General features: G+C 53.6%; 1 long non-coding RNA gene across 1 annotated transcript in view; it reads right to left on the reverse strand.

Moving 5' to 3' along the window:
* The window catches only part of LOC147123826 (uncharacterized), a 57,484-nt gene extending 37,714 nt beyond the window's left edge, over nucleotides 1-19,770 (reverse strand). The window contains exon 1 of the long non-coding RNA XR_015080592.1: nucleotides 19,681-19,770. This is a non-coding gene — a long non-coding RNA (uncharacterized LOC147123826). The remainder of the gene's footprint in view (nucleotides 1-19,680) is intronic.
* Nucleotides 19,771-23,924: the final 4,154 nt, after the last annotated feature.

A 23,924-nucleotide genomic window follows, 5' to 3' on the forward strand; every position in this document is an offset into this window, starting at 1 on the left:
CCCTGGGAGTGTTTGATGGGACAGTGTAGAGGGTGCTTTACTCTGTATCTAACCCGTGCTGTACCTGCCTTGGGAGTGTTTGATGGGACAGTGTAGAGGGTGCTTTACTCTGTATCTAACCCGTGCTGTACCTGCCCTGGGAGTGTTTGATGGGACAGTGTAGAGGGTGCTTTACTCTGTATCTAACCCGTGCTGTACCTGCCCTGGGAGTGTTTGATGGGACAGTGTAGAGGGTGCTTTACTCTGTATCTAACCCGTGCTGTACCTGCGCTGGGAGTGTTTGATGGGACAGTGTAGAGGGAGCTTTACTCTGTATCTAACCGGTGCTGTACCTGCCCTGGGAGTGTTTGATGGGACAGTGTAGAGGGAGCTTTACTCTGTATCTAACCCGTGCTGTACCTGCCCTGGGAGTGTTTGATGGGACAGTGTAGAGGGAGCTTTACTCTGTATCTAACCCGTGCTGTACCTGCCCTGGGAGTGTTTGATGGGACAGTGTCGCGGGAGCTTTACTCTGTATCTAACCCGTGCTGTACCTGCCCTGGGAGTGTTTGATGGGACAGTGCAGAGGGAGCTTTACTCTGTATCTAACCCGTGCTGTACCTGCCCTGGGAGTGTTTGATGGGACAGTGCAGAGGCAGCTTTACTCTGTATCTAACCCGTGCTATACCTGCCCTGCGAGTGTTTGATGGGACAGTGCAGAGGGAGCTTTACTCTGTATCTAACCTGTGCTGTACCTGCCCTGGGAGTGTTTGTTGGGACAGTGTAGAGGGAGCTTTACTCAGTATCTAACCCGTGCTGTACCTGCCCTGGGAGTGTTTGATGGGACAGTGTAGAGGGAGCTTTACTCTGTATCTAACCCGTGCTGTACCTGCCCTGGGAGTGTTTGATGGGACAGTGTAGAGGGAGCTTTACTCTGTATCTAACCCGTGCTGTACCTGCCCTGGGAGTGTTTGTTGGGACAGTGTAGAGGGTGCTTTACTCTGTATCTAACCCGTGCTGTACCTGCCCTGTGAGTGTTTGTTGGGACAGTGTAGAGGGTGCTTTACTCTGTATCTAACCCGTGCTGTACCTGGCCTGGGAGTGTTTGATGGGACAGTGTAGAGGGTGCTTTACTCTGTATCTAACCCGTGCTGTACCTGCCGTGGGAGTGTTTGATGGGACAGTGTAGAGGGAGCTTTACTCTGTATCTAACCCGTGCTGTCCCTGCCCTGGGAGTGTTTGATGGGACAGTGTAGAGGGAGCTTTAATCTGTATCTAACCCATGCTGTACCTGCCCTGGGAGTGTTTGATGGGACAGTGCAGAGGGAGCTTTACTCTGTATCTAACCCGTGCTGTACCTGCCCTGGGAGTGTTTGATGGGACAGTGTAGAGGGAGCTTTACTCTGTATCTAACCCGTGCAGTACCTGCCCCGGGAGTGTTTGATGGGACAGTGTAGAGGGAGCTTGACTCTGTATCTAACCCGTGCTGTACCTGCCCTGGGAGTGTTTGATGGGACAGTGTAGAGGGAGCTTTACTCTGTATCTAACCCGTGCTGTACCTGCCCTGGGAGTGTTTGATGGGACAGTGTAGAGGGAGCTTTACTCTGTATCTAACCCGTACTGTACCTGCCCTGGGAGTGTTTGATGGGACAGTGCAGAGGGAGCTTTACTCTGTATTTAACCCGTGCTGTATCTGCCCTGGGAGTGTTTGATGGGACAGTGTAGAGGGAGCTTTACTCTGTATCTAACCCGTGCTGTACCTGCCCTGGGAGTGTTTGATGGGACAGTGTAGAGGGAGCTTTACTCTGTATCTAACCTGTGCTGTACCTGCCCTGGGAGCGTTTGATGGGACAGTGTAGAGGGAGCTTTACTCTGTATCTAACCCGTGCTGTACCTGCCCTGGGAGCGTTTGATGGGACAGTGTAGAGGGAGCTTTACTCTGTATCTAACCCGTGCTGTACCTGCCCTGGGACTGTTTGATGGGACAGTGTAGAGGGAGCTTTACTCTGTATCTAACCCGTGCTGTACCTGCCCTGGGAGTGTTTGATGGGACAGTGTAGAGGGAGCTTTACTCTGTATCTAACCCGTGCTGTACCTGCCCTGGGAGTGTTTGATGGGACAGTGTAGAGGGAGCTTTACTTTGTATCTAACCCGTGCTGTACCTGCCCTGGGACTGTTTGATGTGACAGTGTAGAGGGAGCTTTTCTCTGTATCTAACCCGTGCTGTACCTGCCCTGGGAGTGTTCGATGGGACAGTGTAGAGGGTGCTTTACTCTGTATCTAACCCGTGCTGTACCTGCCCTGGGAGTGTTTGATGGGACAGTGTAGAGGGAGCTTTACTCTGTATCTAACCCATGCTGTACCTGCCCTGGGAGTGTTTGATGGGACAGTGTAGAGGGAGCTTCACTCTGTATCTAACTCGTGCTGTACCTGCGCTGGGAGTGTTTGATGGGACAGTGTAGAGGGAGCTTTACTCTGTATCTAACCGGTGCTGTACCTGCCCTGGGAGTGTTTGATGGGACAGTGTAGAGGGAGCTTTACTCTGTATCTAACCTGTGCTTTCCCTGCCCTGGGAGTGTCTGATGGGACAGTGTAGAGGGAGCTTTACTCTGTATCTAACCCGTGCTGTACCTGCCCTGGGAGTGTTTGATGGGACAGTGTAGAGGGAGCTTTACTCTGTATCTAACTCGTGCTGTACCTGCCCTGGGAGTGTTTGATGGGACAGTGCAGAGGGAGCTTTACTCTGTGTCTAACCCGTGCTGTACCTGCCCTGGGAGTGTTTGATGGGACAGTGCAGAGGGAGCTTTACTCTGTGTCTAACCCGTGCTGTACCTGCCCTGGGAGTGTTTGATGGGACAGTGCAGAGGCAGCTTTACTCTGTATCTAACCCGTGCTGTACCTGCCCTGGGAGTGTTTGATGGGACAGTGCAGAAGCAGCTTTACTCTGTATCTAACCCGTGCTGCACCTGCCCTGGGAGTGTTTGATGGGACAGTGTAGAGGGAGCTTTACTCTGTATCTAACCCGTGCTGTACCTGCCCTGAGAGTGTTTGATGGGACAGTGTAGAGTGAGCTTTACTCTGTATCTAACCCGTGCTGTACCTGCCCTGGGAGTGTTTGATGGGACAGTGTAGAGGGAGCTTTAATCTGTATCTAACCCGTGCTGTACCTGCCCTGGGAGTGTTTGATGGGACAGTGTAGAGGGAGCTTTACTCTGTATCTAACCCGTGCTGTACCTGCCCTGGGAGTGTTTGATGGGACAGTGTAGAGGGAGCTTTACTCTGTATCTAACCCGTGCTGTACCTGCCCTGGGAGTGTTTGATGGGACAGTGTAGAGGGTGCTTAACTCTGTCTCTAACCCGTGCTGTAACTGCCCTGGGAGTGTTTAATGGGACAGTGTAGAGGGAGCTTTACTCTGTAACTAACCCGTGCTGTACCTGCCCTGGGAGTGTTTGATGGGACAGTGTAGAGGGCGCTTTACTCTGTATCTAACCCGTGCTGTACCTGCCCTGGGAGTGTTTGATGGGACAGTGTAGAGGGAGCTTTACTCTGTATATAACCCGTGCTGTACCTGCCCTGGGAGCGTTTGATGGGACAGTGTATAGGGAGCTTTACTCTGTATCTAACCCGTGCTGTACCTGCCCTGGGAGCGCTTGATGGGACAGTGTAGAGGGTGCTTTACTCTGTATCTAACCCGTGCTGTACCTGCCCTGGGAGCGTTTGATGGGACAGTGTAGAGGGAGCTTTACTCTGTATCTAACCCGTGCTGTACCTGCCCTGGGAGTGTCTGATGGGACAGTGTAGAGGGAGCTTTACTCTGCATCTAACCCGTGCTGTACCTGCCCTGGGAGTGTTTGATGGGACAGTGTAGAGGGAGCTTTACTCTGTATCTAACCCGTGCTGTACCTGCCCTGGGAGCGTTTGATGGGACAGTGTAGAGGGAGCTTTACTTTGTATCTAACCCGTGCTGTACCTGCCCTGGGACTGTTTGATGTGACAGTGTAGAGGGAGCTTTTCTCTGTCTCTAACCCGTGCTGTACCTGCCGTGGGAGTGTTTGATGGGACAGTGTAGAGGGTGCTTTACTCTGTATCTAACCCGTGCTGTACCTGCCCTGGGAGTGTTTGATGGGACAGTGTAGAGGGAGCTTTACTCTGTATCTAACCCATGCTGTACCTGCCCTGGGAGTGTTTGATGGGACAGTGTAGAGGGAGCTTCACTCTGTATCTAACTCGTGCTGTACCTGCGCTGGGAGTGTTTGATGGGACAGTGTAGAGGGAGCTTTACTCTGTATCTAACCGGTGCTGTACCTGCCCTGGGAGTGTTTGATGGGACAGTGTAGAGGGAGCTTTACTCTGTATCTAACCTGTGCTTTACCTGCCCTGGGAGTGTCTGATGGGACAGTGTAGAGGGAGCTTTACTCTGTATCTAACCCGTGCTGTACCTGCCCTGGGAGTGTTTGATGGGACAGTGTAGAGGGAGCTTTACTCTGTATCTAACTCGTGCTGTACCTGCCCTGGGAGTGTTTGATGGGACAGTGCAGAGGGAGCTTTACTCTGTGTCTAACCCGTGCTGTACCTGCCCTGGGAGTGTTTGATGGGACAGTGCAGAGGCAGCTTTACTCTGTATCCAACCCGTGCTGTACCTGCCCTGGGAGTGTTTGATGGGACAGTGCAGAGGCAGCTTTACTCTGTATCTAACCCGTGCTGCACCTGCCCTGGGAGTGTTTGATGGGACAGTGCAGAGGGAGCTTTACTCTGTATCTAACCCGTGCTGTACCTGCCCTGGGAGTGTTTGATGGGACAGTGTAGAGGGAGCTTTACTCAGTATCTAACCCGTGCTGTACCTGCCCTGGGAGTGTTTGATGGGACAGTGTAGAGGGAGCTTTACTCTGTATCTAACCCGTGCTGTACCTGCCCTGGGAGTGTCTGATGGGACAGTGTAGAGGGAGCTTTACTCTGTATCTAACCCGTGCTGTACCTGCCCTGGGAGTGTTTGATGGGACAGTGTAGAGGGAGCTTTACTCTGTATCTAACCCGTGCTGTACTTGCCCTGGGAGTGTTTGATGGGACAGTGCAGAGGCAGTTTTACTCTGTATCTAACCCGTGCTGTACCTGCCCTGGGAGTGTTTGATGGGACAGTGCAGAGGCAGCTTTACTCTGTATCTAACCCGTGCTGTACCTGCCCTGGGAGTGTTTGATGGGACAGTGCAGAGGGAGCTTTACTCTGTATCTAACCCGTGCTGTACCTGCCCTGGGAGTGTTTGATGGGACAGTGTAGAGGGAGCTTTACTCAGTATCTAACCCGTGCTGTACCTGCCCTCGGAGTGTTTGATGGGACAGTGTAGAGGGAGCTTTACTCTGTATCTAACCCGTGCTGTACCTGCCCTGGGAGCGTTTGATGGGACAGTGTAGAGGGAGCTTTACTCTGGATCTAACCCGTGCTGTACCTGCCCTGGGAGCGTTTGATGGGACAGTGTAGAGGGAGCTTTACTCTGTATCTAACCCGTGCTGTACCTGCCCTGGGAGCGTTTGATGGGACAGTGTAGAGGGAGCTTTACTCTGTATCTAACCCGTGCTGTACCTGCCCTGGGACTGTTTGATGGGACAGTGTAGAGGGAGCTTTACTCTGTATCTAACCCGTGCTGTACCTGCCCTGGGAGTGTTTGATGAGACAGTGTTGAGGGAGCTTTACTCTGTATCTAACCCGTGCTGTACCTGCCCTGGAGTGTTTGATGGGACAGTGTAGAGGGTGCTTTACTCTGTATCTAACCCGTGCTGTACCTGCCTTGGGAGTGTTTGATGGGACAGTGTAGAGGGTGCTTTACTCTGTATCTAACCCGTGCTGTACCTGCCCTGGAGTGTTTGATGGGACAGTGTAGAGGGTGCTTTACTCTGTATCTAACCCGTGCTGTACCTGCCCTGGGAGTGTTTGATGGGACAGTGTAGAGGGTGCTTTACTCTGTATCTAACCCGTGCTGTACCTGCGCTGGGAGTGTTTGATGGACAGTGTAGAGGGAGCTTTACTCTGTATCTAACCGGTGCTGTACCTGCCCTGGGAGTGTTGATGGGACAGTGTAGAGGGAGCTTTACTCTGTATCTAACCCGTGCTGTACCTGCCCTGGGAGTGTTTGATGGGACAGTGTAGAGGGAGCTTTACTCTGTATCTAACCCGTGCTGTACCTGCCCTGGGTGTGTTTGGATGGGACAGTGTAGCGGGAGCTTTACTCTGTATCTAACCCGTGCTGTACCTGCCCTGGGAGTGTTTGATGGGACAGTGCAGAGGGAGCTTTACTCTGTATCTAACCCGTGCTGTACCTGCCCTGGAGTGTTTGATGGGACAGTGCAGAGGCAGCTTTACTCTGTATCTAACCCGTGCTATACCTGCCCTGCGAGTGTTTGATGGGACAGTGCAGAGGGAGCTTTACTCTGTATCTAACCTGTGCTGTACTGCCCTGGGAGTGTTTGTTGGGACAGTGTAGAGGGAGCTTTACTCAGTATCTAACCCGTGCTGTACCTGCCCTGGAGTGTTTGATGGGACAGTGTAGAGGGAGCTTTACTCTGTATCTAACCCGTGCTGTACCTGCCCTGGAGTGTTTGATGCGACAGTGTAGAGGGAGCTTTACTCTGTATCTAACCCGTGCTGTACCTGCCCTGGGAGTGTTTGTTGGGACAGTGTAGAGGGTGCTTTACTCTGTATCTAACCCGTGCTGTACCTGCCCTGTGAGTGTTTGTTGGGACAGTGTAGAGGGTGCTTTACTCTGTATCTAACCCTGCTGTACCTGGCCTGGGAGTGTTTGATGGGACAGTGTAGAGGGTGCTTTACTCTGTATCTAACCCGTGCTGTACCTGCCGTGGGAGTGTTTGATGGGACAGTGTAGAGGGAGCTTTACCTCTGTATCTAACCCGTGCTGTCCCTGCCCTGGAGTGTTTGATGGGACAGTGTAGAGGGAGCTTTAATCTGTATCTAACCCATGCTGTACCTGCCCTGGAGTGTTTGATGGGACAGTGCAGAGGAGCTTTACTCTGTATCTAACCCGTGCTGTACCTGCCCTGGGAGTGTTTGATGGGACAGTGTAGAGGAGCTTTACTCTGTATCTAACCCGTGCAGTACCTGCCCCGGGAGTGTTTGATGGGACAGTGTAGAGGAGCTTGACTCTGTATCTAACCCGTGCTGTACCTGCCTGGGAGTGTTTGATGGGACAGTGTAGAGGGAGCTTTACTCTGTATCTAACCCGTGCTGTACCTGCCCTGGAGTGTTTGATGGGACAGTGTAGAGGGAGCTTTACTCTGTATCTAACCCGTACTGTACCTGCCCTGGGAGTGTTTGATGGGACAGTGCAGAGGGAGCTTTACTCTGTATTTAACCCGTGCTGTATCTGCCCTGGGAGTGTTTGATGGGACAGTGTAGAGGGAGCTTTACTCTGTATCTAACCCGTGCTGTACCTGCCCTGGGAGTGTTTGATGGGACAGTGTAGAGGGAGCTTTACTCTGTATCTAACCTGTGCTGTACCTGCCCTGGGAGCGTTTGATGGGACAGTGTAGAGGGAGCTTTACTCTGTATCTAACCCGTGCTGTACCTGCCCTGGGAGCGTTTGACGGGACAGTGTAGAGGGAGCTTTACTCTGTATCTAACCCGTGCTGTACCTGCCCTGGGACTGTTTGATGGGACAGTGTAGAGGGAGCTTTACTCTGTATCTAACCCGTGCTGTACCTGCCCTGGGAGTGTTTGATGGGACAGTGTAGAGGGAGCTTTACTCTGTATCTAACCCGTGCTGTACCTGCCCTGGGAGTGTTTGATGGGACAGTGTAGAGGGAGCTTTACTTTGTATCTAACCCGTGCTGTACCTGCCCTGGGACTGTTTGATGTGACAGTGTAGAGGGAGCTTTTCTCTGTATCTAACCCGTGCTGTACCTGCCCTGGGAGTGTTTGATGGGACAGTGTAGAGGGTGCTTTACTCTGTATCTAACCCGTGCTGTACCTGCCCTGGGAGTGTTTGATGGGACAGTGTAGAGGGAGCTTTACTCTGTATCTAACCCATGCTGTACCTGCCCTGGGAGTGTTTGATGGGACAGTGTAGAGGGAGCTTCACTCTGTATCTAACTCGTGCTGTACCTGCGCTGGGAGTGTTTGATGGGACAGTGTAGAGGGAGCTTTACTCTGTATCTAACCGGTGCTGTACCTGCCCTGGGAGTGTTTGATGGGACAGTGTAGAGGGAGCTTTACTCTGTATCTAACCTGTGCTTTCCCTGCCCTGGGAGTGTCTGATGGGACAGTGTAGAGGGAGCTTTACTCTGTATCTAACCCGTGCTGTACCTGCCCTGGGAGTGTTTGATGGGACAGTGTAGAGGGAGCTTTACTCTGTATCTAACTCGTGCTGTACCTGCCCTGGGAGTGTTTGATGGGACAGTGCAGAGGGAGCTTTACTCTGTGTCTAACCCGTGCTGTACCTGCCCTGGGAGTGTTTGATGGGACAGTGCAGAGGGAGCTTTACTCTGTGTCTAACCCGTGCTGTACCTGCCCTGGGAGTGTTTGATGGGACAGTGCAGAGGCAGCTTTACTCTGTATCTAACCCGTGCTGTACCTGCCCTGGGAGTGTTTGATGGGACAGTGCAGAAGCAGCTTTACTCTGTATCTAACCCGTGCTGCACCTGCCCTGGGAGTGTTTGATGGGACAGTGCAGAGGGAGCTTTACTCTGTATCTAACCCGTGCTGTACCTGCCCTGGGAGTGTTTGATGGGACAGTGTAGAGGGAGCTTTACTCAGTATCTAACCCGTGCTGTACCTGCCCTGGGAGTGTTTGATGGGACAGTGTAGAGGGAGCTTTACTCTGTATCTAACCCGTGCTGTACCTGCCCTGGGAGTGTCTGATGGGACAGTGTAGAGGGAGCTTTACTCTGTATCTAAACCGTGCTGTACCTGCCCTGGGAGTGTTTGATGGGACAGTGTAGAGGGAGCTTTACTCTGTATCTAACCCGTGCTGTACCTGCCCTGGGAGTGTTTGATGGGACAGTGCAGAGGCAGCTTTACTCTGTATCTAACCCGTGCTGTACCTGCCCTGGGAGTGTTTGATGGGACAGTGTAGAGGGTGCTTTACTCTGTATCTAACCCGTGCTGTACCTGCCTTGGGAGTGTTTGATGGGACAGTGTAGAGGGTGCTTTACTCTGTATCTAACCCGTGCTGTACCTGCCCTGGGAGTGTTTGATGGGACAGTGCAGAGGCAGCTTTACTCTGTATCTAACCCGTGCTATACCTGCCCTGCGAGTGTTTGATGGGACAGTGCAGAGGGAGCTTTACTCTGTATCTAACCTGTGCTGTACCTGCCCTGGGAGTGTTTGTTGGGACAGTGTAGAGGGAGCTTTACTCAGTATCTAACCCGTGCTGTACCTGCCCTGGGAGTGTTTGATGGGACAGTGTAGAGGGAGCTTTACTCTGTATCTAACCCGTGCTGTACCTGCCCTGGGAGTGTTTGATGGGACAGTGTAGAGGGAGCTTTACTCTGTATCTAACCCGTGCTGTACCTGCCCTGGGAGTGTTTGTTGGGACAGTGTAGAGGGTGCTTTACTCTGTATCTAACCCGTGCTGTACCTGCCCTGGGAGTGTTTGTTGGGACAGTGTAGAGGGTGCTTTACTCTGTATCTAACCCGTGCTGTACCTGGCCTGGGAGTGTTTGATGGGACAGTGTAGAGGGTGCTTTACTCTGTATCTAACCCGTGCTGTACCTGCCGTGGGAGTGTTTGATGGGACAGTGTAGAGGGAGCTTTACTCTGTATCTAACCCGTGCTGTCCCTGCCCTGGGAGTGTTTGATGGGACAGTGTAGAGGGAGCTTTAATCTGTATCTAACCCATGCTGTACCTGCCCTGGGAGTGTTTGATGGGACAGTGCAGAGGGAGCTTTACTCTGTATCTAACCCGTGCTGTACCTGCCCTGGGAGTGTTTGATGGGACAGTGTAGAGGGAGCTTTACTCTGTATCTAACCCGTGCAGTACCTGCCCCGGGAGTGTTTGATGGGACAGTGTAGAGGGAGCTTGACTCTGTATCTAACCCGTGCTGTACCTGCCCTGGGAGTGTTTGATGGGACAGTGTAGAGGGAGCTTTACTCTGTATCTAACCCGTGCTGTACCTGCCCTGGGAGTGTTTGATGGGACAGTGTAGAGGGAGCTTTACTCTGTATCTAACCCGTACTGTACCTGCCCTGGGAGTGTTTGATGGGACAGTGCAGAGGGAGCTTTACTCTGTATTTAACCCGTGCTGTATCTGCCCTGGGAGTGTTTGATGGGACAGTGTAGAGGGAGCTTTACTCTGTATCTAACCCGTGCTGTACCTGCCCTGGGAGTGTTTGATGGGACAGTGTAGAGGGAGCTTTACTCTGTATCTAACCTGTGCTGTACCTGCCCTGGGAGCGTTTGATGGGACAGTGTAGAGGGAGCTTTACTCTGTATCTAACCCGTGCTGTACCTGCCCTGGGAGCGTTTGATGGGACAGTGTAGAGGGAGCTTTACTCTGTATCTAACCCGTGCTGTACCTGCCCTGGGACTGTTTGATGGGACAGTGTAGAGGGAGCTTTACTCTGTATCTAGCCCGTGCTGTACCTGCCCTGGGAGTGTTTGATGGGACAGTGTAGAGGGAGCTTTACTCTGTATCTAACCCGTGCTGTACCTGCCCTGGGAGTGTTTGATGGGACAGTGTAGAGGGAGCTTTACTTTGTATCTAACCCGTGCTGTACCTGCCCTGGGACTGTTTAATTTGACAGTGTAGAGGGAGCTTTTCTCTGTATCTAACCCGTGCTGTACCTGCCCTGGGAGTGTTTGATGGGACAGTGTAGAGGGTGCTTTACTCTGTATCTAACCCGTGCTGTACCTGCCCTGGGAGTGTTTGATGGGACAGTGTAGAGGGAGCTTTACTCTGTATCTAACCCATGCTGTACCTGCCCTGGGAGTGTTTGATGGGACAGTGTAGAGGGAGCTTCACTCTGTATCTAACTCGTGCTGTACCTGCGCTGGGAGTGTTTGATGGGACAGTGTAGAGGGAGCTTTACTCTGTATCTAACCGGTGCTGTACCTGCCCTGGGAGTGTTTGATGGGACAGTGTAGAGGGAGCTTTACTCTGTATCTAACCTGTGCTTTCCCTGCCCTGGGAGTGTCTGATGGGACAGTGTAGAGGGAGCTTTACTCTGTATCTAACCCGTGCTGTACCTGCCCTGGGAGTGTTTGATGGGACAGTGTAGAGGGAGCTTTACTCTGTATCTAACTCGTGCTGTACCTGCCCTGGGAGTGTTTGATGGGACAGTGCAGAGGGAGCTTTACTCTGTGTCTAACCCGTGCTGTACCTGCCCTGGGAGTGTTTGATGGGACAGTGCAGAGGGAGCTTTACTCTGTGTCTAACCCGTGCTGTACCTGCCCTGGGAGTGTTTGATGGGACAGTGCAGAGGCAGCTTTACTCTGTATCTAACCCGTGCTGTACCTGCCCTGGGAGTGTTTGATGGGACAGTGCAGAGGCAGCTTTACTCTGTATCTAACCCGTGCTGCACCTGCCCTGGGAGTGTTTGATGGGACAGTGCAGAGGGAGCTTTACTCTGTATCTAACCCGTGCTGTACCTGCCCTGGGAGTGTTTGATGGGACAGTGTAGAGGGAGCTTTACTCAGTATCTAACCCGTGCTGTACCTGCCCTGGGAGTGTTTGATGGGACAGTGTAGAGGGAGCTTTACTCTGTATCTAACCCGTGCTGTACCTGCCCTGGGAGTGTCTGATGGGACAGTGTAGAGGGAGCTTTACTCTGTATCTAAACCATGCTGTACCTGCCCTGGGAGTGTTTGATGGGACAGTGTAGAGGGAGCTTTACTCTGTATCTAACCCGTGCTGTACCTGCCCTGGGAGTGTTTGATGGGACAGTGCAGAGGCAGCTTTACTCTGTATCTAACCCGTGCTGTACCTGCCCTGGGAGTGTTTGATGGGACAGTGTAGAGGGTGCTTTACTCTGTATCTAACCCGTGCTGTACCTGCCTTGGGAGTGTTTGATGGGACAGTGTAGATGGTGCTTTACTCTGTATCTAACCCGTGCTGTACCTGCCCTGGGAGTGTTTGATGGGACAGTGTAGAGGGTGCTTTACTCTGTATCTAACCCGTGCTGTACCTGCCCTGGGAGTGTTTGATGGGACAGTGTAGAGGGTGCTTTACTCTGTATCTAACACGTGCTGTACCTGCACTGGGAGTGTTTGATGGGACAGTGTAGAGGGAGCTTTACTATGTATCTAACCGGTGCTGTACCTGCCCTGGGAGTGTTTGATGGGACAGTGTAGAGGGAGCTTTACTCTGTATCTAACCCGTGCTGTACCTGCCCTGGGAGTGTTTGATGGGACAGTGTAGAGGGAGCTTTACTCTGTATCTAACCCGTGCTGTACCTGCCCTGGGAGTGTTTGATGGGACAGTGTAGCGGGAGCTTTACTCTGTATCTAACCCGTGCTGTACCTGCCCTGGGAGTGTTTGATGGGACAGTGCAGAGGGAGCTTTACTCTGTATCTAACCCGTGCTATACCTGCCCTGGGAGTGTTTGATGGGACAGTGCAGAGGGAGCTTTACTCTGTATCTAACCTGTGCTGTACCTGCCCTGGGAGTGTTTGTTGGGACAGTGTAGAGGGAGCTTTACTCAGTATCTAACCCGTGCTGTACCTGCCCTGGGAGTGTTTGATGGGACAGTGTAGAGGGAGCATTACTCTGTATCTAACCCGTGCAGTACCTGCCCCGGGAGTGTTTGATGGGACAGTGTAGAGGGAGCTTGACTCTGTATCTAACCCGTGCTGTACCTGCCCTGGGAGTGTTTGATGGGACAGTGTAGAGGGAGCTTTACTCTGTATCTAACCCGTGCTGTACCTGCCCTGGGAGTGTTTGATGGGACAGTGTAGAGGGAGCTTCACTCTGTATCTAATCCGTACTGTACCTGCCCTGGGAGTGTTTGATGGGACAGTGTAGAGGGAGCTTTACTCTGTATTTAACTCGTGCTGTATCTGCCCTGGGAGTGTTTGATGGGACAGTGTAGAGGGAGCTTTACTCTGTATCTAACCCGTGCTGTACCTGCCCTGGGAGTGGTTGCTGGGACAGTGTACAGGGAGCTTTACTCTGTATCTAACCCGTGCTGTACCTGCCCTGGGAGTGTTTGATGGGACAGTGTAGAGGGTGCTTTACTCTGTATCTAACCCGTGCTGTACCTGCCCTGGGAGTGTTTGATGGGACAGTGTAGAGGGAGCTTTACTCTGTATCTAACCCGTGCTGTACCTGCCCTGGGAGTGTTTGATCAGACAGTGTAGAGGGAGCTTTACTCTGTATCTAACCCGTGCTGTACCTGCCCTGGGAGTGTTTGATGGGACAGTGTAGAGGGAGCTTTACTCTGTATCTAACCCGTGCTGTACCTGCCCTGGGAGTGTTTGATGGGACAGTGTAGAGGGAGCTTTAATCTGTATCTAACCCGTGCTGTACCTGCCCTGGGAGTGTTTGATGGGACAGTGTAGAGGGAGCTTTACTCTGTATCTAACCCGTGCTGTACCTGCCCTGGGAGTGTTTGATGGGACAGTGTAGAGGGAGCTTTACTCTGTATCTAACCCGTGCTGTACCTGCCCTGGGAGTGTTTGATGGGACAGTGTAGAGGGTGCTTAACTCTGTCTCTAACCCGTGCTGTAACTGCCCTGGAAGTGTTTAATGGGACAGTGTAGAGGGAGCTTTACTCTGTAACTAACCCGTGCTGTACCTGCCCTGGGAGTGTTTGATGGGACAGTGTAGAGGGCGCTTTACTCTGTATCTAACCCGTGCTGTACCTGCCCTAGGAGTGTTTGATGGGACAGTGTAGAGGGAGCTTTACTCTGTATCTAACCCGTGCTGTACCTGCCCTGGGAGCGTTTGATGGGACAGTGTATAGGGAGCTTTACTCTGTATCTAACCCGTGCTGTACCTGCCCTGGGAGCGCTTGATGGGACAGTGTAGAGGGTGCTTTACTCTGTATCTAACCCGTGCTGTACCTGCCCTGGGAGCGTTTGATGGGACAGTGTAGAGGGAGCTTTACTCTGTATCTAACCCGTGCTGTACCTGCCCTGGGAGTGTCTGATGGGACAGTGTAGAGGGAGCTTTACTCTGCATCTAACCCGTGCTGTTCCTGCCCTGGGAGTGTTTGATGGGACAGTGTAGAGGGAGCTTTACTCTGTATCTAACCCGTGCTGTACCTGCCCTGGGAGCGTTTGATGGGACAGTGTAGAGGGAGCTTTACTTTGTATCTAACCCGTGCTGTACCTGCCCTGGGACTGTTTGATGTGACAGTGTAGAGGGAGCTTTTCTCTGTATCTAACCCGTGCTGTACCTGCCCTGGGAGTGTTTGATGGGACAGTGTAGAGGGTGCTTTACTCTGTATCTAACCCGTGCTGTACCTGCCCTGGGAGTGTTTGATGGGACAGTGTAGAGGGAGCTTTACTCTGTATCTAACCCATGCTGTACCTGCCCTGGGAGTGTTTGATGGGACAGTGTAGAGGGAGCTTCACTCTGTATCTAACTCGTGCTGTACCTGCGCTGGGAGTGTTTGATGGGACAGTGTAGAGGGAGCTTTACTCTGTATCTAACCGGTGCTGTACCTGCCCTGGGAGTGTTTGATGGGACAGTGTAGAGGGAGCTTTACTCTGTATCTAACCTGTGCTTTACCTGCCCTGGGAGTGTCTGATGGGACAGTGTAGAGGGAGCTTTACTCTGTATCTAACCCGTGCTGTACCTGCCCTGGGAGTGTTTGATGGGACAGTGTAGAGGGAGCTTTACTCTGTATCTAACTCGTGCTGTACCTGCCCTGGGAGTGTTTGATGGGACAGTGCAGAGGGAGCTTTACTCTGTGTCTAACCCGTGCTGTACCTGCCCTGGGAGTGTTTGATGGGACAGTGCAGAGGCAGCTTTACTCTGTATCTAACCCGTGCTGTACCTGCCCTGGGAGTGTTTGATGGGACAGTGCAGAGGCAGCTTTACTCTGTATCTAACCCGTGCTGCACCTGCCCTGGGAGTGTTTGATGGGACAGTGCAGAGGGAGCTTTACTCTGTATCTAACCCGTGCTGTACCTGCCCTGGGAGTGTTTGATGGGACAGTGTAGAGGGAGCTTTACTCAGTATCTAACCCGTGCTGTACCTGCCCTGGGAGTGTTTGATGGGACAGTGTAGAGGGAGCTTTACTCTGTATCTAACCCGTGCTGTACCTGCCCTGGGAGTGTTTGATGGGACAGTGCAGAGGGAGCTTTACTCTGTATCTAACCCGTGCTGTACCTGCCCTGGGAGTGTTTGATGGGACAGTGTAGAGGGAGCTTTACTCAGTATCTAACCCGTGCTGTACCTGCCCTCGGAGTGTTTGATGGGACAGTGTAGAGGGAGCTTTACTCTGTATCTAACCCGTGCTGTACCTGCCCTGGGAGCGTTTGATGGGACAGTGTAGAGGGAGCTTTACTCTGTATCTAACCCGTGCTGTACCTGCCCTGGGAGCGTTTGATGGGACAGTGTTGAGGGAGCTTTACTCTGTATCTAACCCGTGCTGTACCTGCCCTGGGAGCGTTTGATGGGACAGTGTAGAGGGAGCTTTACTCTGTATCTAACCCGTGCTGTACCTGCCCTGGGACTGTTTGATGGGACAGTGTAGAGGGAGCTTTACTCTGTATCTAACCCGTGCTGTACCTGCCCTGGGAGTGTTTGATGAGACAGTGTAGAGGGAGCTTTACTCAGTATCTAACCCGTGCTGTACCTGCCCTGGGAGTGTTTGATGGGACAGTGTAGAGGGTGCTTTACTCTGTATCTAACCCGTGCTGTACCTGCCCTGGGAGTGTTTGATGGGACAGTGCAGAGGGAGCTTTACTCTGTATCTAACCCGTGCTGTACCTGCCCTGGGAGTGTTTGATGGGACAGTGCAGAGGCAGCTTTACTCTGTATCTAACCCGTGCTGTACCTGCCCTGGGAGTGTTTGATGGGACAGTGCAGAGGCAGCTTTACTCTGTATCTAACCCGTGCTATACCTGCCCTGGGAGTGTTTGATGGGACAGTGCAGAGGGAGCTTTACTCTGTATCTAACCTGTGCTGTACCTGCCCTGGGAGTGTTTGATGGGACAGTGTAGAGGGAGCTTTACTCTGTATCTAACCCGTGCTGTACCTGCCCTGGGAGTGTTTGTTGGGACAGTGTAGAGGGTGCTTTACTCTGTATCTAACCCGTGCTGTACCTGCCCTGGGAGTGTTTGTTGGGACAGTGTAGAGGGAGCTTTACTCTGTATCTAACCCGTGCTGTACCTGGCCTGGGAGTGTTTGATGGGACAGTGTAGAGGGTGCTTTACTCTGTATCTAACCCGTGCTGTACCTGCCGTGGGAGTGTTTGATGGGACAGTGTAGAGGGAGCTTTACTCTGTATCTAACCCGTGCTGTCCCTGCCCTGGGAGTGTTTGATGGGACAGTGTAGAGGGAGCTTTAATCTGTATCTAACCCATGCTGTACCTGCCCTGGGAGTGTTTGATGGGACAGTGCAGAGGGAGCTTTACTCTGTATCTAACCCGTGCTGTACCTGCCCTGGGAGTGTTTGATGGGACAGTGTAGAGGGAGCTTTACTCTGTATCTAACCCGTGCAGTACCTGCCCCGGGAGTGTTTGATGGGACAGTGTAGAGGGAGCTTGACTCTGTATCTAACCCGTGCTGTACCTGCCCTGGGAGTGTTTGATGGGACAGTGTAGAGGGAGCTTTACTCTGTATCTAACCCGTACTGTACCTGCCCTGGGAGTGTTTGATGGGACAGTGTAGAGGGAGCTTTACTCTGTATTTAACCCGTGCTGTATCTGCCCTGGGAGTGTTTGATGGGACAGTGTAGAGGGAGCTTTACTCTGTATCTAACCCGTGCTGTACCTGCCCTGGGAGTGTTTGATGGGACAGTGTAGAGGGAGCTTTACTCTGTATCTAACCTGTGCTGTACCTGCCCTGGGAGTGTTTGATGGGACAGTGTAGAGGGAGCTTTACTCTGTATCTAACCCGTGCTGTACCTGCCCTGGGAGCGTTTGATGGGACAGTGTAGAGGGAGCTTTACTCTGTATCTAACCCGTGCTGTACCTGCCCTGGGACTGTTTGATGGGACAGTGTAGAGGGAGCTTTACTCTGTATCTAACCCGTGCTGTACCTGCCCTGGGAGTGTTTGATGGGACAGTGTAGAGGGAGCTTTACTCTGTATCTAACCCATGCTGTACCTGCCCTGGGAATGTTTGATGGGACAGTGTCGAGGGTGCTTTACTCTGTATCTAACCCGTGCTGTACCTGCCTTGGGAGTGTTTGATGGGACAGTGTAGAGGGTGCTTTACTCTGTATCTAACCCGTGCTGTACCTGCCCTGGGAGTGTTTGATGGGACAGTGTAGAGGGTGCTTTACTCTGTATCTAACCCGTGCTGTACCTGCCCTGGGAGTGTTTGATGGGACAGTGTAGAGGGTGCTTTACTCTGTATCTAACCCGTGCTGTACCTGCGCTGGGAGTGTTTGATGGGACAGTGTAGAGGGAGCTTTACTCTGTATCTAACCCGTGCTGTACCTGCCCTGGGAGTGTTTGATGGGACAGTGTAGAGGGAGCTTTACTCTGTATCTAACCCGTGCTGTACCTGCCCTGGGAGTGTTTGATGGGACAGTGTAGAGGGAGCTTTACTCTGTATCTAACCCGTGCTGTACCTGCCCTGGGAGTGTTTGATGGGACAGTGTAGCGGGAGCTTTACTCTGTATCTAACCCGTGCTGTACCTGCCCTGGGAGTGTTTGATGGGACAGTGCAGAGGGAGCTTTACTCTGTATCTAACCCGTGCTGTACCTGCCCTGGGAGTGTTTGATGGGACAGTGCAGAGGGAGCTTTACTCTGTATCTAACCCGTACTGTACCTGCCCTGGGAGTGTTTGATGGGGCAGTGCAGAGGCAGCTTTACTCTGTATCTAACCCGTGCTGTACCTGCCCTGGGATTGTTTGATGGGACAGTGCAGAGGCAGCTTTACTCTGTATCTAACCCGTGCTATACCTGCCCTGGGAGTGTTTGATGGGACAGTGCAGAGGGAGCTTTACTCTGTATCTAACCTGTGCTGTACCTGCCCTGGGAGTGTTTGTTGGGACAGTGTAGAGGGAGCTTTACTCAGTATCTAACCCGTGCTGTACCTGCCCTGGGAGTGTTTGATGGGACAGTGTCGAGGGAGCTTTACTCTGTATCTAACCCGTGCTGTACCTGCCCTGGGAGTGTTTGATGGGACAGTGTAGAGGGAGCTTTACTCTGTATCTAACCCGTGCTGTACCTGCCCTGGGAGTGTTTGATGGGACAGTGTTGAGGGAGCTTTACTCTGTATCTAACCCGTGCTGTACCTGCCCTGGGAGTGTTTGTTGGGACAGTGTAGAGGGTGCTTTACTCTGTATCTAACCCGTGCTGTACCTGGCCTGGGAGTGTTTGATGGGACAGTGTAGAGGGTGCTTTACTCTGTATCTAACCCGTGCTGTACCTGCCGTGGGAGTGTTTGATGGGACAGTGTAGAGGGTGCTTTACTCTGTATCTAACCCGTGCTGTCCCTGCCCTGGGAGTGTTTGATGGGACAGTGTAGAGGGAGCTTTAATCTGTATCTAACCCATGCTGTACCTGCCCTGGGAGTGTTTGATGGGACAGTGCAGAGGGAGCTTTACTCTGTATCTAACCCGTGCAGTACCTGCCCCGGGAGTGTTTGATGGGACAGTGTAGAGGGAGCTCGTCTCTGTATCTAACCCGTGCTGTACCTGCCCTGGGAGTGTTTGATGGGACAGTGTAGAGGGAGCTTTACTCTGTATCTAACCCGTGCTGTACCTGCCCTGGGAGTGTTTGATGGGACAGTGTAGAGGGAGCTTTACTCTGTATCTAACCCGTACTGTACCTGCCCTGGGAGTGTTTGATGGGACAGTGTAGAGGGATCTTTACTCTGTATTTAACCCGTGCTGTATCTGCCCTGGGAGTGTTTGATGGGACAGTGTAGAGGGAGCTTTACTCTGTATCTAACCCGTGCTGTACCTGCCCTGGGAGTGTTTGATGGGACAGTGTAGAGGGAGCTTTACTCTGTATCTAACCTGTGCTGTACCTGCGCTGTGAGTGTTTGATGGGACAGTGTGGAGGGAGCTTTACTCTGTATCTAGCCCGTGCTGTACCTGCCCTGGGAGTGTTTGATGGGACAGTGTAGAGGGAGCTTTACTCTGTATCTAACACATGCTGTACCTGCCCTGGGAGTGTTTGATGGGTCAGTGTAGAGGGAGCTTTACTTTGTATCTAACCCGTGCTGTACCTGCCCTGGGTGTGTTTGATGGGACAGTGTAGAGGGAGCTTTACTCTGTATCTACCCCGTGCTGTACCTGCCCTGGGAGTGTTTGATGGGGCAGTGTAGAGGGAGCTTTACTCTGTATCTAACCCCTGCTGTACCTGCCCTGGGAGTGTTATTTGGGAAAGTGTAGAGGGGGCTTTACTCTGTATCTAATCCCTGCTGTACCTGCCCTGGGAGTGTTTGATGGGACAGTGTAGAGGGAGCTTTACTCTGTATCTAACCCATGCTCTACCTGCCCTGGGAGTGTTTGATGGGACAGTGTAGAGGGAGCTTTACTCTGTATCAACCCATGCTGTACCTGCGCTGGGAGTGTTTGATGGGACAGTGTAGAGGGAGCTTTACTCTGTATCTAACCCATGCTGTACCTGCCCTGGGAGTGTTCCATTCCTCCGCACTGCCCTCACTCTGAAATTTGAGATGAGGTGAGGCCGGCAGGGACCACGAGTCTGACGACATTTCTGTTGATGTAAAGAAACTGAAGTAAACAAACAGTAAAGCAGGAAGAATAAAAACAATATTAATAATGGTGTCGATCAGGTGTCAACACAGTTATCATTGGTGATGGGGCCGCACGACGGGCGAGGGTTCACTGCGCAACAGGGGAGGGGCCACGGGAATGGGAGGGGCCACGGGAAGGGGAGGGGCCACGGGAAGGGGAGGGGCCGCGGGATGGCGAGTGTCCGCGGGATGGGGAGTGTCCGCGGGATGGGGAGGGGCCGCGGGACGGGGAGTGTCCGCGGGATGGGGAGGGGCCGCGGGTTGGGGAGGGGCCGCGGGATGGGGAGTGTCCGCGGGATGGGGAGGGGCTGCGGGATGGAGTGTGTCCGTGGGATGGGGAGGGGCCGCGGGATAGGGAGGGGCCGCGGGATGGGGAGGGGCCGCGGGGTGGGGAGGGGCCGTGGGGTGGGGAGAGGCCGCGGGGTGGGGAGGGGCCGCGGGGTGGGGAGGGGCCGCGGGATGGGGAGGGGCCGCGGGATGGGGAGGGGCCGCGGGATGGGGAGGGGCCGCAGGATGGGGAGGGGTCGCGGGATGGGGAGGGGCCACGGGATGGGGAGGGGCCACAGGATGGGGAGGGGCCATGGGATGGGGCGGGGCCATGGGATGGGGCGGGGCCACGAGTTGGGGCGGGGCCATGGGATGGGGCGGGGCCATGGGTTGGGGAGGGGCCGTGGGATGGGGAGGGGCCATGGGATGGGGAGGGTCCACGTGTTGGGGAGGGGCCACGGGATGGGAAGGGGCCACAGGATGGGGAGGGGCCGAGGGATGGGGAGAGGCCACGGGATGGGGAGGGGCTGAGGGATGGGGAGGGGCCGCGGGATGGAGAGGGTACACGCGTTGGGGAGGGGCCACGGGTTGGGGAGGGGCCACGGGATGGGGAGTGGCCGTGGGATGGGGAGGGGCCGCGGGATGGAGAGGGTCCACGCATTGGGGAGGGGCCACGGGTTGGGGAGGGGCCACGGGAAGAGCAGGGGCCACGGGTTGGGGAGGTGCCATGGGGTGGGGAGGGGCCATGGGATGGGGATGGTCCATGGGTTGGGGAGGGGCCATGGGATGGGGAGGGTCCATGGGTTGGGGAGGGGCCACGGGTTGGGGAGGGTCTGCCCGACACTTCAAAAGGAATTTATTGGCTGCAAAGCACTTTGGCACGTCGTGAGGTGGTGAGAGGCATGTGAGGTATGATACATCGAATCTCACAGCACAGAAGGAGGCCATTCGGCCCATCATGCCTGTGCCGGCTCTTTGAACGATCTCTCCAATTAGTCCCACTCCCCCTGCTCATTCCCCAGAGCCCTGCAAATTTTTTCAATTCAAGTATTTATCCAATTCCCTTTTGTAAGTTATTACTGAATCTGCTTCCACCACCGTTTCAGGCAGCGCGTTCCAGATCACAACAACTCGCTGCGTAAAAAACATTCTCCTCATCTCACCTCTGGTTCTTTTGCCGATCACCTTAAATCTGTGTCCTCTAGTTACCAATTTCCTGCCACTGGAAACATTTTCTCCTTATTCACTCTATAAAAACCCTTCATGATTTTGAACACCTCTATTAAATATCCTCTTAACCTTCTCTGCACGAAAGAGACCAACCCCAGCTTCTCCAGTCCCTCGTCCCTGGTACCTTTCTAGCAAGTCTGAGACCACAGGGTCACTGGGGTCGGTTTTCACCTTTGGCTGATCAAGCGAAGGAATGCACAGGTCAGCTGCTGGGTGAAGAGCAAAACCCCCTGAAACCCCTCGCCACTGTGAGCTGCAGGGAGCCAAACAAACAGTTTACCGGATCGAGTCAGCATCATCTCAGGGTTGTGGAGAGATCTGCCAGTGAGGTACGATGTGAGACGGAGAGTGAGGTACGATATGAGGAGGACAGTGAGGTACGATATGAGGGGACAGTGAGGTACGATGTGAGGGGGAGAGTGAGATACAATGTGAGGGAGAGTGAGGTACGATGTGAGGGGAGAGTGAGGTACGATGTGAGGGGGAGTGAGGTACGATGTGAGGGGGAGAGTGAGGTACGATGTGAGGGGGAGAGTGAGGTACGATGTGAGGGAGAGTGAGGTACGATGTGAGGGGGGAGTGAGGTACGATGTGAGGGAGAGTGAGGTACGATGTGAGGGGGAGTGAGGTACGATGTGAGGGGAGAGTGAGGTACGACGTGAGGGGGAGAGTGAGGTACGATGTGAGGGGGAGTGAGGTACGATGTGAGGGGGACAGTGAGGTACGATGTGAGGGGGAGAGTGAGGTACGATGTGAGGGGGAGAGTGAGGTACGATGTGAGGGGAGAGTGAGGTACGATGTGAGGGGGAGAGTGAGGTACGATGTGAGGGGAGAGTGTGGTACGAGGTGAGGGGAGAGTGAGGTACGATGTGAGGGGAGAGTGAGGTACGATGTGAGGGGGAGAGTGAGGTACGATGTGAGGGGAGAGTGACGTACGATGTGAGGGGGAGAGTGAGATACGATGTGAGGGGAGAGTGAGGTACGATGAGAGGGGAGAGTGAGGTACGATGTGAGGGGAGAGTGAGGTACGATGTGAGGGGAGAGTGAGGTACGATGTGAGGGGGAGAGTGAGGTACGATGTGAGGGGGAGAGTGAGGTACGATGTGAGGGGGAGAGTGATGTACGATGTGAGGGAGAGTGAGGTACGATGTGAGGGAGAGTGAGGTACGATGTGAGGGGGAGAGTGAGGTGCGATGTGAGGGGGAGAGTGAGGTACGATGTGAGGGAGAGTGAGGTCCGATGTGAGGGGGACAGTGAGGTCCGATGTGAGGGGAGAGTGAGGTACGATGTGAGGGGAGAGTGAGGTACGATGTGAGGGGAGAGTGAGGTACGATGTGAGGGGAGAGTGAGGTACGATGTGAGGGGAGAGTGAGGTACGATGTGAGGGGAGAGTGAGATACGATGTGAGGGGAGAGTGATGTACGATGTGAGGGAGAGTGAGGTACGATGTGAGGGGAGACTGAGGTACGATGTGAGGGAGAGTGAGGTACGATGTGAGGTGGAGTGACGTACGATGTGAGGGGGAGAGTGAGGTACGATGTGAGGGAGAGTGAGGTACGATGTGAGGGGAGAGTGAGGTACGATGTGAGGGAGAGAGTGATGTACGATGTGAGGGAGAGTGAGGTACGATGTGAGGGGAGACTGAGGTACGATGTGAGGGAGAGTGAGGTACGATGTGAGGGGGAGTGACGTACGATGTGAGGGGGAGAGTGAGGTACGATGTGAGGGAGAGTGAGGTACGATGTGAGGGGAGAGTGAGGTACGATGTGAGGGGGAGAGTGAGGTACGATGTGAGGGAGAGTGAGGTACGATGTGAGGGGAGAGTGAGGTACGATGTGAGGGAGAGAGTGAGGTACGATGTGAGGGGGAGAGTGAGGTGCGATGTGAGGGGGAGAGTGAGGTACGATGTGAGGGGGAGAGTGAGGTACGATGTGAGGGGGGGAGTGAGGTACGATGTGAGGGGAGAGTGAGGTACGATGTGAGGCGGAGAGTGAGGTACGATGTGAGGGGAGAGTGAGGTACGATGTGAGGGAGAGTGAGGTACGATGTGAGGGGAGAGTGAGGTACGATGTGAGGGGAGAGTGAGGTACGATGTGAGGGGAGAGTGAGGTACGATGTGAGGGGGAGAGTGAGGTACGATGTGAGGGGAGAGTGAGGTACGATGTGAGGGGCAGAGTGAAGTACGATGTGAGGGGAGAGTGAGGTACGATGTGAGGGGGAGAGTGAGGTACGATGTGAGGGGGAGAGTGAGGTACGATGTGAGGGAGAGTGAGATACGATGTGAGGGGAGAGTGAGGTACGATGTGAGGGGGAGAGTGAGGTACGATGTGAGGGGAGAGTGAGGTACGATGTGAGGGGGAGAGTGAGGTACGATGTGAGGGGAGAGTGAGGTACGATGTGAGGGGAGAGTGAGGTACGATGTGAGGGAGAGAGTGAGGTACGATGTGAGGGGGAGAGTGAGGTACGATGTGAGGGGAGAGTGAGGTACGATGTGAGGGGGAGAGTGAGGTACGATGTAAGGGGAGAGTGAGGTACGATGTGAGGGGAGAGTGAGGTACGATGTGAGGGGAGAGTGAGGTACGATGTGAGGGGAGAGTGAGGTACGATGTGAGGG

The sequence above is a fragment of the Somniosus microcephalus genome, chromosome 2 (genome assembly GCF_052327205.1).
Source record: "Somniosus microcephalus isolate GS21.2 chromosome 2, FLI_Smic_1.0, whole genome shotgun sequence".
Classification (NCBI taxonomy): Eukaryota; Metazoa; Chordata; class Chondrichthyes; order Squaliformes; family Somniosidae; genus Somniosus; species Somniosus microcephalus.